This window comes from Oncorhynchus mykiss, chromosome 2 (genome assembly GCF_013265735.2).
Source record: "Oncorhynchus mykiss isolate Arlee chromosome 2, USDA_OmykA_1.1, whole genome shotgun sequence".
Classification (NCBI taxonomy): Eukaryota; Metazoa; Chordata; class Actinopteri; order Salmoniformes; family Salmonidae; genus Oncorhynchus; species Oncorhynchus mykiss.
Window position 1 is genome coordinate 66,716,130 of NC_048566.1, and position 15,847 is coordinate 66,731,976.

General features: G+C 39.9%; 1 pseudogene; it reads left to right on the forward strand.

Annotated features, from left to right (window-relative positions):
• Positions 1-1,056: 1,056 nt before the first annotated feature.
• Positions 1,057-15,847, forward strand: LOC110501804 (annotated as a pseudogene).

Genomic DNA, 15,847 nt, shown 5'->3' on the forward strand with positions numbered 1-15,847 from the left:
AGTATGGTTCTCAATCAGAGACAACGATTGACAGCTGTCTCTGATTGAGAACCATACTTAGGCAGCCTGTTTTCCCCCTTGAGTTCTGGGTAGTTGTTTTCTGTCTCTGTCTCTGTAACAGAAGGGCTGTTTCGTTTGTTCTGTTTATTATTATTATTTTTGTTCTAGTGTTCAGTGTAATTAAAAGATCATGAACACGTACCACGTTGCACCTTGGTCCTCTCCTTCTTCCACCTATGCCAGCCGTTACATGGGTGACAAGCTCTAGGAAGAGTCTAGGTGATTCCAAACTTCTTCCATTTAAGAATGATGGAGGCCACTGTGTTCTTGGGGACCTTAAATGCTGCACAATTTTTTGGTACCCTCGACACAATGCTGTCTCGGAGCTCTATGGACGATTCATTCAACCTTGTGGCTTGGTTTTTGCTCTGACATGCACTGTCAACCGTGGGACCTTATATAGATACAGTGGGGAGAACAAGTATTTGATACACTGCCGATTTTGCAGGTTTTCCTACTTACAAAGCATGTAGAGGTCTGTAATTTTTATCATAGGTACACTTCAACTGTGAGAGACAGAATCTAAAACAAAAATCCAGAAAATCACATTGTATGCTTTTTAAGTAATTAATTTGAATTTTATTGCATGACATAGATTCCGGCTCTCACAGTTGAAGTGTACCTATGATAAAAATTACAGACCTCTACATGCTTTGTAAGTAGGAAAAGCTGCAAAATCGGCAGTGTATCAAATAATTGTTCTCCCCACTGTAGGTGTATACTTTTCAAAATCATGTCCAATCAATTGAATTTGCCACAGGTGGACTTTGTTCAAGTTGTAGAAACATCTCAAGTATGATCAATGGAAACAGGATGCACCTGAGCTCAATTTCAAGTCTCATAGCAAAGGGTCTGAATAATTTCTGTAAATAAGGAATTTATTTTCATAAATGTGCAAACATTTCCCAAAAACCTTTTCTGGCTTTGTCATTGTGTGGTATTGTGTGTAGGTTGATGAGGAAAATAATTTATTTGATCCATTTTTGAATAAGGCTATAACATAACAAAATGTGGAAAGGGGAAGGGGTCTGAATACTGTCCGGATGCACTGCATGTATAAAACAAAAACATACATGGTCCATCTCCCTTTTTTGTTCCAGGAAATTGGAGCAAGGAAAGATGTCCTGGACTTTGAGCAGTTTCGTAAATTTTACAATATTCTAATGTTTGATCAGAAAGATGTGTCAGAATGTTCCTGTACTAATCTCTAAGTACAACATGCTGAACATATACTACGGTTTCACCACCATTTACCGACAGTTTTACTCCTCTTCCAGCTTATGTACTGCATGTGTTGATATTGAAAGTGTTAGCTAGTATATCACATTCTGCATGTTTAATAATATGATGAGACAGATTTGTGCTGTCAACCTGGCTGTGTGTGTGACTGTGTATTGACTTGTGACTTGTGTGTATGTGTTTCATCAGATTCTCGAGGAGTTTAAAAAGGGAGTCGTGTGCTTTCATCATGGGGTGGGTCTTTCTATTTCTTTGAAATACTGTATGTAGTTCTACAATCACAATCAATCATTTTCTCAGCTTGTCTTGGTGGTGGTGTGTTGTGGTTCTACCCTACTGTAGTAGTAAAGATAAACCATATGCCTCTGCAGTTCTTCTCCATGATTTCCAACGGTTTCTTCTGTACCAGCAGAAGGTAAGAATCAAGCTATCTTTCAATTATAAAATTGGTAAAACTGTAATTTTCAGTCAGTGTTTAATCTACCTTTTATAATTCCCTTTATTGTACTTTTTTCTCTCTTTTTTCCTCACTCTCTCTGCTCCTCTCTCTCAAGAGTCGTGAACCAGGTCAGAGAGCTGATGACCATCTTTATAGACAAAACCATGAGGAAGACCAACGATCCAGAGTTCACCGTCAGCAAGGTGGGACACGGTGTGTGATTTGTCTGTATGGGGAGTGGAGAATAGTGTGCTATGTTTGTCACAGCGCTCTCGTTCTCTCTCTCTTCGCTTACTTTAGCTCCTCAGTTTCCTCTTCTCTGAGGAGAACTCGATTTGGGATGAGAAATACTCAGATGTGCAACTTGGACACAAACAACCCACTGTCCCTCTATTGGATCAACTCCTCACATAACACGTCAGTACCGCCATATAACACAGAAATACACGACAACACTATGAAAGACTACTTCACTTTTTTTTAATCAATGTTTCACACCAAGTGTTAGTACAGTTGTCAGCACAGTAAAGAATGTCAGCAATACTGTAAAACGATGTAATGAATAGGCTGTGGATGATGTTATAATAAACACACAAATTATGTTAATGATTTGCCTGCATTTTGTATTTCTTGTTGTGATGTTTTTCCTTCAGGTACTTGACTGGAGACCAGCTGCGGAGCGAGTTATCCACTGAGGCCTATGTACGCTGCCTGCGTCTGGGATGCTGCTGTGTTGAGTGTTAGTAGTACACCTTAAACTCCATAAAAAGTCCCTCACATATTTCAATTTGGCCTCATTACATTATCCATTTACTTATATAGTTCTAAAGGATTGTATTCTGTTGTGTGGGCCTGTAGTGGACTGCTGGGAAGGGCCAGGTGAGCCCATCATATACCATGGCTGGACCAGGACCACAAGATCAAGTTTGAGGAAGTGGTGAAGGCTATCAATGACCATGCCTTCGTCACATCTGAGTGAGTCTTTTTCTGTCTGAGAAAACACACCCAAACTAACAAACATACCCACACCTGAAGTGCTTTACAACTGAGGACTGTAAATGTTTCTAGAACATTCCACCTGTGTTGACTGAGTGTTGTGGTGCTGTTGTTGTCAAATACCCTGTGGTTCTCTCCATCGAGGAGCACTGCCCCATAGAGCAGCAGAGGCAGATGGCTCGTCTCTTCAGAGAGGTATTCCAGGACAAGCTGATTGATGGAGCCTGTGGAGCTGATGGCTGAACAGTTGTCAAATTAACTCATGGATACCATTTGATTTATTTTCTTGCATTTTCAAGGAAGTTGCTAACTATCGCAAGCGCAATTGCTAACTAGAATTATCACAATTAGTGGAAGTCTATGGGTATCTTCTAGCATGCCTCATTGCTAACATCCCGAAGTATCCCTTTAACATGTTTCCCTAAATTGAGGTAATTTTTATAGATTTTCTCAAGCAATTTCAAATGTAGTGTGTTTGTATGTGTATTAATGTATGCATCTACCTGTTGATATACTGTATTTGTAACACCACAAGCCTAAGAGCACAGTTAAAGCGTACGACTACAGACCCATGAGACCTGATGAACTGAGTAAGCTTCTGCAAGGGGGCTCTGATCCACAATGTGTCCAAAGACAGTGATGGATGGAGAGGCCCAAGAACACACACACGTCAGATTAGGAACATACAAACCTCTGTCGGGTGCTCCCTACAGGTGGAAAGGGGACTATGGAGGAAAACTGCAGCTATTTTTCCCTGACAACTTTTTTGAGGAAGTGTTCAACAATATCAAATCTGAGACAAAGGATCTGGTAGGAGGAGTGATCAGTATTTTGCATGGTGCTAATGTGATTGCAAAACAACAGAATTTGCAAAACAAATGGCAACTAGATTGATGTAAATAATCATGACATCATTCTGCCATGTAGGCCTATAGGCGACTTTGTAGTTAACATTTAATTGAGAAATATTTTTGGAAGGACAGTTACATTAGCATCATCGTTAACGGCTACATAAAGTGTAGAAATACATGTGCATCGCACACACAAACGGGCTGTTGCATTCATGTGCCGTTTCCCAAACATTTCAGGAAATTACGAATCACTAATGCTGACTGACTGAACTCAACAGGCTACACAACTCGAATTAAAATGTTGCATGTCAAAACTGAAAGAACTTTTCACACGCAACAAAAAAACAAACACGTTTTCCCCTTCAGACTACGCATCAAATACATCTACCCCACAGGTGTCAAACTCATTCCATGGAGGGCCAATGGTCTGCAGGTTTTCACTCCTTCCTTGTACTTGATTGATGAATTAAGTCAAATCAAATGTATTTATGTAGCCCTTCGTTCATCAGCTGATATCTCAAAGTGCTGTACAGAAACCCAGCCTAAAACCCCAAACAGCAAGCAATGCAGGTGTAGAAGCACGCTAATTAGTAAGGTACTCCTCACACCTGGTTGTCTAGGGCCAAATTGAAAGGAAAAAACAAAAACCTGCAGACACTAGGCCATATGGAATGATTTTGGAATAAATGGAATGGTATCAAATACAGTGCATTCAGAAAGTATTCAGACCCCTTCACTTTTTCCACATTTTGTTATGTTACAACCTTATTTTAAAATGGATTTTAAAAACATTCCCTCATCAAGCTACACACAATACCCCATAATGACAAAGCGAAAATGAGTTTTTCGAAAAAAACTGAAACATCACAAAATTCAGACCCTTTACTCAGTACTTTGATAGCACCTTTGGCAGCGATTACAGCCTTGAGACTTCTTGGGTAAGACGCTACAAGCTTGGCACACCTGTATTTGGGGTGTTTCTCCCATTATTCGCTGCAGATCCTCTCAAGCTCTATCAGGTTGTCCTTCTGGAAGGTTCTCCCATTTCCACAGAGGAACTCAGGAGATCTGTCAGAGTGACCATCGAATTCTTGGTCACCTCGTTCACCCGATTGCTCAGTTTGACTGGGCTAGGAAGAGTCAAGGTGGTTCCAAACTTCTTCCATTTAAGAATGATGGAGGCCATGTCATGCTGGTATAAAGGATTTTGGAGACAAGTGCAGGAATACACAATATGGGTTTTTAATACACCCAAACAAATATACCCAAACAAAAGAGCGAGGGTAAACCTTGTTGACGCCACGGGACGATACACGTAATACACAATATATAAAGTACGTAGCATACCAGCTGCATCATGCATAGGTACTCACACCACCAACGGACATGGGAACAATAACCGACGAAGACAGAGGGAACATTTATAACATACTAATCAGGGGAAATGGGAACCAGGTGTGTGTGATCAGACAAGACAGTCCGGGGTTGATGATAATGAATCCCGTTCAGTGAAGCCGGTGACATAGACTTCCGGAACTGGTGAACAGAATGAGCATTAGTACCGGGGGGATCCATGATTGGCCAATGTGTTCTTGGGGACCTTCAATAATGCATAATTTTTTGGTGCCCTTCCCCAGATCTGTGCCTCAACACAATCCTGTCTCTGAGCTCTATGGAGAATTCCTTCGACCTTGTGGCTTGGTTTTTGCACTGACATGCACTGTCAACCTTTAATATACAGCTGATGATGCCGTTGCATTTGCTCCATTCCAGACATTATTATGAGCCCTCCTCCCCTCAGCAGCCTCCACTGGTTTGACACCCCTGATCTATTGTAATGTTATTAGGGGTGTAACAATGCACATCAGTGTTTCTTCTTCTTTCCCTACTCTCGCTCGCTTCGCTTGTTGATAGCTTGCTAGAAAAGATCATTGCCTATTGATTTATCATAGTAACAGCAGGCTACATGATCAGACTGAAACATGCGATGAGATGTGATCGGGTGAAATATGAAAGGAGTAAAGGGAGACAGCTTCGCTCTATCCAGTCAGAGCAGCCCTTCTCTTTACAGACAGACAAACTAGCCAGTTGCGTTATAAAGAGCACAATCCTGAGAAGGAGGACGATGCACTGTTGCCTTAGCTGCCTCCTTATAGCTGGTTTCTTGGTGTTCACAATTCTTCATCATCATTACAATATTGTTCTAAATTCAATCACCCTCCTCATCATTTTTGCCTGCACTGCCCCGTTCGCTCCTCTGCCTGTGTGAGTATCCATAGCAACAGCTCAGTTTGGGCTGCTCAATGAGGAGACATGGGAGTGCTGTTAGCTGACTTAGCTAGCTACTTTTTTCACTCTAAACCCTGACAAGCAGCTGTAACGTTTGATTGGTTGTAGATAATTATGTTCTGAATCCAGATGTGAATAGCAGAAATGCCCTCTAAGTTGTTGTCTAAAGTGTTGCAAAAGTTGTACATATTTCAGTTGTTCGGAAAAAAGTTAGGATTTTAATTTATGTGGTTACTAAAACAGCTGTACCTTCAAATTTGTAGCATATATTATTGTTTCGATTTGAATAGCAGAGAAGTAGAGGACGATTTCATACAATCTTACTTTCTGTCTAACTTTTTGTTAAAGTGGTCAAAATGTAAAGTTGTTTATAAAAAGTTACAGGAAATTTGGTTGATGCCATTAGTAAAACAGCTGTATAGTTTACAGTTTTAAACTGTAAACTCTACACACATTTCCCAAAACTGCACACACAAAATGCAAAATGCCTCACATCTCCTTCAAAATGTAACACTGCATTCAAAATGCCATAAACACATGTCAGAATGAAGCATTTGCATCAAATGGCAAACACTGCTTTCATAATAGTACATTTTTGGATATACCATGTAAACACTGCTGTTCTAAATCTAAAGCTCTTTGGTCTTTCATAGGCTTATATCTACATTTCAATACAATGTTTTACAGTGAAAGTAATCTGCTGAGAGGGGTAACAAGTACACTGTAAACACCATCCAGCTCCAATACTCTCTGTAACAGACAAAAGGATATAGAGATGAGTAAATATGGTATGTCTGAAGTACTGGAAGTAGTGTTGCATACATACCTCTACAAAGTCATGTCGCATTTTCTTGACTCTGTCAGAGTTTCTCTCAAATGGCACCTTGTAAAGTTGTTTCATCGTCACTCGGTGCCGTTGGAGGATGCGTTGTATGGTCGACAGGCTTACAGCATTGATGTTGTTAAATATGGTGTCATTATTCAAGATATGCTCTCTTATCTTGCGAATCCTAATTGCATTGTTGGCCAAAACCATATTTATAATAGCAGTCTCTTGTACATCTGTAAACAAGCGTCCTCGTCCTCCATGATGTCTTTGCCTTTCCACTCTGGACAGAATTCAAACACAGTATGTGTTCAGCATAGGAACTGTAAACAATGTACAAAAAAATGTAGTACAGCATGATAACCAACCTCATTCATTCAATGCAGTGCAGTAAATGGATGGCTTAGAGTTACAAATGTTTATGCAATACTATGCAGTCATACGTATTTTACAGTACATTACTGTAATGCTAAAATAGTAATTAGATAGTTGCATACCTGTTCTCATTTCTGAAGGTTCGAATTATGGACGCCACTGTAAATCGACTCAAGTTGGGCTGGACTCTCAGTCCAGCCTCTCTCATGGTCAAACCGTGGTTGATCACATGATCAACAAGTGTTGCCCTAATCTCATCAGAGATGGCTCTCCTTCCTTCTCTTCTTTGCTCTCGTCCTCTTCTTGCTCTTCCTCTCCCTCCTACTCCTCTTGCTCTCTGTCCATTGTTGGCATCCATAGTTCAAAACAGGTAATCTGACCTTTGATCTATTTATAGGCCTATACTACAGTAAAGCAATGATTGGTTAGTGGTCAGTTAAGCTATTAGTGTTTGTACATGTGGGGAGTGTGTGTGTGACCTGGTGAATAAGTGTAGCATTTTGATTGGTTGTTTTTGGAAAAGGAAAGCAAGTCACTTCCTGTTAGATTTTTGTGTTTTAGGTAGAGAATTGTGTGTAGTGTTTTGAAAAAAGTGTTTTATGCAATTGACAACTGAGTCAAAGGCTGAGAAATAGCTTATGGTTTTGGATATTTGGTGTGTAGTTTTGCACTTTGAGTGAGAGGTTTCAAAAATCGTGTGACATGAAAAGATTTTGTGTGTAAGCAGTTAGTAAAAACTGTAATCGGTAGAATATGTTTTTGTTCCGATTTCGTATTTGAATAGCAGAGAAGTAGAAGAAGATTTCATTCCCTCTAACTTTTTATCACATTTTTGGGCAAAGTGGTCAAAGTAGCTAATTTGTGTAAAAAGTTTCATTATTGCATTTACAGTGAATGAAATGTTGGAAGTCATGATGTCACAATGGGACCTTTATGTTGCTGAAATAAGTCCCATGAAAGTGAATGAAGATGGACATCAAAAAGGACAAAAAGCTTAATAGTTTTAAAAGTATAAAAGTTGAATACAAGCAACTCAAACCACCTTAAACTGTGTAAGGAGTAGTGTGCCTGAATAGGGATGTGCATCTCTCCTTTCATGAACAATTTGATACGCATCTAGATAGATACATGGGCTCCGAAACATTATAGGAACGATACATTTCAGTTTGAAAAGATTCCATGAGATTTGGTTTGATTAGGGGAACGAATTGATGCGTGTGTGTACCTGAGCTGAGTCATAGGGAAGACTGAGCACCTACCACCCCACTATCAGATTAGTGGTGGGGACAATTTATGCTTTTTCTTTATCTTCTCCCTCTTCCACTTGCCTCCTCTATTTTTGCTGTAATGCATCAATCCGTTGGTGGTAATTTTGCATAGAGCAGACATTTCCATATGTTTTTGTTAGCTGCATGTGTGACATACTGTAACTCCACCAGTCCTATTTATGATATCACTAAACAAAATATATATTTATTTTTTAATGTTTTTTTTCAATCAATTAGTATATTCGAGTTTAACCATAATATGTATTGTTATATTTGTTATGTATTTTCTGGTGGATTAAACTACAATTGCAATCAGCTTTCTATGGCTTTAAAAACAAAATAGAGATCTTTTGGAGATTATTTCATTTTCAAATAACTGAAAGTAAAGGTTGGAATTTGAACGCTGAGTGAGTCTTTCTTAGCATTCTCCTGGAAAACCAGTTTGGATTTAAGTATAACTTTTGTATGACTGAAATAATTTTTCCACAATTATACAGGTTACCTTTCCATGGTAGCAAGATCTTATCTATTTTTGCTAACTTTCATTTATTTATTTTGGGATATGAATACCATGTATGTCCACTTAACAGTCAGACCATTTTTATTGGTAAACTACACATTAATGTGAAACTTTTTTTTTTAGCGATCCAATACATAATTTGGTACACCTTTCATAGTTTGATTGTAATCTAGAGAGGTTAGAGAAATGATCTAGCTCCTCTATGAGACTGTCCGGGGATCCAAATTGCGGATTTAAAAGAAAATATGAGTCGTCAGCGTACAAAGACACCTAGTACATATATATGACACTAGCAGACAACCCTGTTTTACTCCTCTTGACAATGTAATACTTTCTGAGAAGTAGCCATTATTTATTATTTTACACCTGGGGTTACTATACATAACTTTAACCCATTGTATAAGAGATTCTCCCAAATTAAAGTAGTCCAGGTATTTATATACACATTTTTGTTGTACTTTATCAAAGACCTTTTCAAAATCAGCTATGAATACCAGGTTTGGTTTCCCAGATTTTTCATAGTGTTCTGTTGTTTCCAGTACTTGTCTTATATTATCTACAATGTATCGTTCATGTAAAACCTGTTTGATTATAATGAATAATATGCATTTTGCTAGAATTTTGGCATCACAACACACTGAACTGTAAGGGGTCTTCAGTTTTTTAGGTGGACTGGATCTTTATGTTTACCACCTGGGCCCTGTTTCAGTATAGTGAAATCAGACCTTCATGCTGGGTATCTGATAGTCTACCATTTTTATAGGAGTGGTTAAAGCATGCTAAAAACAGACCTCTGAGTACATAAAAAAAGGTTTGATATATCTCTACTGGTATGCCATCCAGCCCTGGAGTTTTCCCAGCCTTAAAGGCTTTAATTGCATCAAGTTCCTCCACTGTAATTTGGCCTTTACATGAATCTTTCGGTACAGCTGTTAATTTTACACTATTAATAAATAAAACATTCTTACAATTAACTTCAGTTAGTAGAGATGGCGACTATAATGAAAACATATGCTTTAAGTACTTTCCTTCCTCTTTCAAAATATCGTTTGGTGAATCATGGATGACGCCATCATTTGTAACACGTTTCTGTAAGTTCTTTTTGGTAGCATTTCTATGTTGGAAATAAAAACATTATTTGGTGAATTTTTTTCCATATTCCATCCAGTTTGCTTTATTTTTTATCTTTCTTGAATAAGTTCCTCCAGTTCTTTTTGTTTTTCCAGTAACTTATTCTGTGCCTTTATGGTCCAGTTTTTTTATTACTATCTACAGTTGAAGTCAGAAGTTTACATACACTTAGGTTGTAGTCATTAAAACTCGTTTTTCAACCACTCCACAAATGTCTTGTTAACAAACTATAGTTTTGGCAAGTCAGTTAGGACATCTACTTTGTGCATGACACAAGTCATTTTTCCAACAGTTGTTTACAGAGAGATTATGTATCTTATAATTCACTGTATCACAATTCCAGTGGGTCAGAAGTTTGGTTCATCCTTGGGAGCAATTTCCAAACGCCTGAAGGTACCACGTTCATCTGTACAAACAATAGTACGCAAGTATAAACACCATGGGACCACGCAGCCGTCATACCGCTCAGGAAGGAGATGTGTTCTGCCTCCTAGAGATGAACGTACTTTGGTGCGAAAAGTGCAAATCAATCCCAGAACAACAGCAAAGGACCTTATGAAGATGCTGGAGGAAACAGCTAAAAAAGTATCTATATCCACAGTAAAACAAGTCCTATATTGACATAACCTGAAAGGCCGCTCAGCAAGGAGGAAGCCACTGCTCCTAAACCACATTAAGAAAGCCAGACTACGGTTTACAACTGCACATGGGGACAAAGATCATACTTTTTGGAGAATTGTCCTCGAACACCACCCCACCATGAAGCATGGGGTGGCAGCATCATCTTGTGGGGGTGCTTTTCTGCAGGAGGGACTGGTGCACTTCACAAAATATATGGCATCATGAGAAGGAAAATTATGTGGATATATGGAAGCAGCATCTCAAGACAACAGTCAGGAAGTTAAAGCTTGGTCGCAAATGGGTTTTCCAAATGGACAATGACCCCAAGTATATTTCCAAAGTTGTGGCAAAATGGCTTAAGGACAACAAAGTCAAGGTATTGGAGTGGACATCACAAAGCCCTGACCTCAATCGAATAGAAATGTGTGGGCAAGACTGAAAAAGCGTGTTCGAGGAAGGAGGCCTACAAACCTGACTCACTTACACCAGCTCTGTCTGTCAGGAGGAATGGGCCAAAATTCACCCAACTTATTTGTGGGAAGCTTGTGGAAGGCTACCCGAAACATTTGACCCAAGTTAAACAATTTAAAGGCAATGCTACCAAATACTAAGTGAGTGTATGCAAACTTCTGACCCACTGGGAATGTGATGAAAGAAATAAAAGCTGAAATAAATAATTCTCTCTACTATTATTCTGACATCTCACATTCTTAAAATAAAGTGGTTATCCTAACTTACCTAAGACATTTAATTTTTACTAGGATTAAATGTCAGGAATTGTGAAAAACTGAGTTTAAATGTATTTGGCTAAGGCGTATGTCAACTTCTGACTTCAACTGTATCTGTACTGTTAGTTCATCTGTTTCCTTTCTTAACTCTTTTGACCTAAATAGTTTTTGTTTGAAAGATGAGTATTGAATTGCATTGCCTCTAAAGGTACATTTAAAAGTGTCCGATACAATAAGGGGATCTTCTGCACCTATGTTATGTAGGAAAATGTCCGTTATAAATTATTCTGTCTTGGTTAAAAACAAGTTGTCATCCAGTAGGCTTTGATTATATTTTAAATATCCGTGTCCATGTTGAAATGCTGTAAAATAATGTGTATGCCAATTATTTAATGGCACTGAACTGAAGGAGAGGGCACATCAATTCAGTCACAACAGAGTTATTTTGGGAGTAAAACAATGAGTAAAAAACATTTGTGAATCGTCGATTGGTAACGTTTGAATCGGTTTACTGACCGATGCATGCTTAATTTGGATCGGTTTGGGCTCCCACGGACTGATGCATTCATATCTTAAACATTTGAACCGGGACCGATGCATATTGGTGAATCCCTAGTGTTAAATAATAACAATAGTCAGAAGTATGTTGAAGATTTAAAGTGGGGACTCTTGCTTCGCAAGTCACGTTAATGATGGAATTTGTCATGGAAGAATGGGGTCGCATTTCTACTATAGAGTTTCAGACACTTGTAAATCAATGCCAAGATCTATTGAATCTGTTCTGACCTGTGGAGGCCCAACGCCCTATTAAGACACTTTATGTTGGTGTTTCCTTTATTTTGGCAGTTATCTGTATCTTGTGTTTCAAGATTGCATCCATTTCTGCCTGTGTGTTAACATAACCAGTATACATTTAGAACTCTACAGTGTACATATTTGTCTTATGGGTCATGGAGGACAATCCTTTGGGGGATAGGTGAAAATGAGTTGTTGACATTTCCAAGTGTAACGTTTGTGAGTACAGTATTTCTATTACATCCATTTTACATACTGTCCAAACACACTACAGATTGCGTGATCTAAATGTAAAGGTAATTTCCGTTTGCGCCGTGAATGCAGTCTGTGTGACCGCTGGAACATTGCTTCTAATTGTCAATCATGCTATAAAGCAGGTCTTCAGCGCTACGGATTGAATAGAGTCCATAATCTATTCATAAAACATGCTATCTTCACATGACAAACACACTACATACCAAAGCATCCAGTCCTTCCACACAGCACATGCTCATCACACTGACTGCCCATACCACATATCAACAGGACACACAACTGCACAAGTCCAAAGGGATCGTTTTAAATCTCCACACCATACATTGGCTAAATATACAATTTACTGTACATCACATAAACACAGCTTAATCCTGTACCCAAACACAACACTCTGTATTCTATTACAGTACATTGCACAGAGTAAATATTCAACTCGCTCTTTCCTATGTTTCCTCCATCCATTTCTCTTCTCAGTGAGATCGGGAAAGAATGGGGAGTCCCATGTCATGACACTTGAGTGATTATGACAGTAAAATACAGTTTGACTTTGCGGCTGAGTCACTGGAAGACTTGTTTGAGTGGTACCAGGTGGCCTGGGACATCACCCAGAGAGAGATCACCAAGCAGCACAACAAGCAGTTAGAGGCCAGTATTATAATATTCCATATAACCTATCTATAGTTAAGAGGCTATGAAATAATTATATCTTCCATTCTAAAGGTGCTCAGCCCAGCGTCTTCAGTGATGTCATGCTGACAGGAAGCTGCTGTGCGTTTTTTGTCCTACAGATCAAGCAGCAGGAGGAGGTGGAGAAGAGTGAAGAGGTCACCATTAAGATGTCTGACCTGGTGGTGTACTGCCAGCCTCGCAGCAAGGAGAAGGACCACTTTGGTATGATCCTCAGCCCTACCACCCTGACCAAGACAAACCTTCATACCATAACCGCTAACAGCTACACAGCCTACATTGTTGCCACCATATTAATGTTATAGTCAACAAACTAGAACTAACTTGTTACTAAATCCAAAATCCAATCCATGTGTACAATCACACTGTACGGTATACAGCAAACAGTTCAGCAGTTACACCGGCGGGCCCCCGTGGCAATAAATAAATGAAACCCGAAAGCTTACCTTGACTTGGAAGAGTTGCAGTGTTGGATAGCCAGCTAGCTAACATAAATAGCATTCCTCTCTGTTTGAGTCAGGTTGTTGAGAAGGCTAAATTAGCTGCATTAGCTAAATAAGTGAAACTAAAAAATATATGTAGCTAGCTTTCTCTCTCTCTCTGCTCCTTCTCCTTCATTTTTAAAGAAATTAATTTGTTAAAAACGGTTCAACTGTTGTCTTTCTCTCTGAGTCAACTTCCCACCACACGTTATGCACTGCAGTGCTAGCTAGCTGTAGTTTATGCTTTCAGTACTAGATTAATTTGATTGGATGGGCAATATGTTGGTTCATACGAAAAGTGCTCTGATAGGTTGGAGGACGTCCTTCGGAAGTTGTCATAATTACTGTGTAAGTCTATGGAAGGGGGTGTACCCAGACGAGGACGGAAAATAGCTGCGGCTACACCATGCTACTCTAGACCTTCTTTGCAAGACAGTGTGTTTCAATCAGTTATTTGGTGACAGGAATATGTTTAGTATAGTTTTTTCTAAAGAAGGATCACATTTTTTGTTTAACTTTTTATTTATCTGAAATTCACTGAGTAGGATGGTCCTCCCCTACCTCCTCTAAGGAGCCGCCACTGTATGACATGCACTGCAATACACATTGAAAGATTTCACATTTATGTTTTCAAATGAAATACAATCTATTCTTAACTCACACTCTTATGATTACTACCAGAATAAGTCTAACTCTCCACAACAATCACATGTGGTGGACCCCAGGAAGAGTAGCAGCTGCGAAACAGGATCCAAATAAATAAACAAATATTTGTATTGGTCTGATCAAACTCAGCCTGCCCATTCCCAACCATGTCCCCACAGTGAAATATTGCTACAAAGAGATCCGCTCCTTCGTGGAGAACAAGACCCCGGCCAAGAACAGAACTCCAGACTTCCTGAGGTATAACCGCAAGGCCTTGAGCCGCATCTACCCCAAGGGCCAACATGTGGACTCATCCAACTACGACCCTTACCCTCTGTGGGCCTGCGGCTGCCACATGGTGGCGCTCAACTTTCAGATTGCAGGTGGGTTTGACAAGCATGTGTTAAAGACGGAGGAATGAAATAACTAGTATTCTGTGTAAAGTAGACCTAAACTATAGAGTGAGTGCCTCCTGAATTGTGTTCACAGAGATGAAAAAAGTGCTTTCTCGGTGTACCCGTGGTAATCATTTGTTTGTGTCCCCAGATAAATACTCAACTCAACAGTGCCCTCTTCAGTCCACATACAGGCAACAGACAGAAATGTTGTGCTCTGACAGCTATGAGCCACAGCTGGAGAAGAGGAAAGTCAAATTCACCCTTACTGTCAGAGTAAGGCTCTCCTTATTGTCCAGAATTATTTATTTACAATGACATATCCCTGATAATCTTTCACATGGTAAACAAACTGGTTACTGTTGAGCACTGAATCTGTTGTGCTGCCGCCTGTAGGTGCTAGCTGCCAGACACCTGCCGAAGCCAGGCCGTAGCACCGCCAGCCCTTTTGTAGAGACGGAGCTGTGTGGACACACAGAGGACAACAAGTTTAAGACCGTTCTCTCTCGTAAGGAGTGGGAGCAGGGGTTTGAGTGGATGGAATTACTTTCCAGTTTATTAAAGAAACTCAGCTTCTGTGTGTTGTTTCAAAGATGATTGTGTATTTATTTATGTTGGTAACTGGACTTGTTCAGGTGACAATGGGCTGAACCCAGTGTGGAAGGCCCCTCCAGAGCCAGTGACTTTCCTAATGCATGAGCCAGAGCTCACCTTCCTGCGCTTCGTGGTGAATGAGGACATGTTCTCAGACCCAAACTTCCTGGCTCAGGCTACCTTCCCTGTGAAGGGCATCCACTCAGGTAGGATCCACACACTAATATTCAGTGCATGAACCCATAGGCTCCTCGTTTACACATTAACACTGTTCTCTGTCTCTTAGGGCACCGTTCAGTTCCTCTGAAAAATGGTTTCAATGACAGCATAGAGCTAACTAGTCTACATCAATGTGCAGCAGGTGGACACACACTGCATGTTGACTGGAATCAGCCTTTGATGTGAGTTACTGGTGGTGTTTCTGTGTCTGGATGGTGAGCCTGTGCCATTCAGAAGCAGAGGAGCTATACTCATCAACTAGCCAACTGCGGAGGAGGCAGGCGGAGCTAAGCAACAAGCTTTTCCTGTACGACACCCACGCAGCCAGCAGAGCTCCGACCCCCCACAGCTCCGCAATGACCTCATGAGAGTTCAGCACCAATGAAAAACTGAGAAGATCCAAGACACCTGCAAACAGAAGTAGGCCGAGTT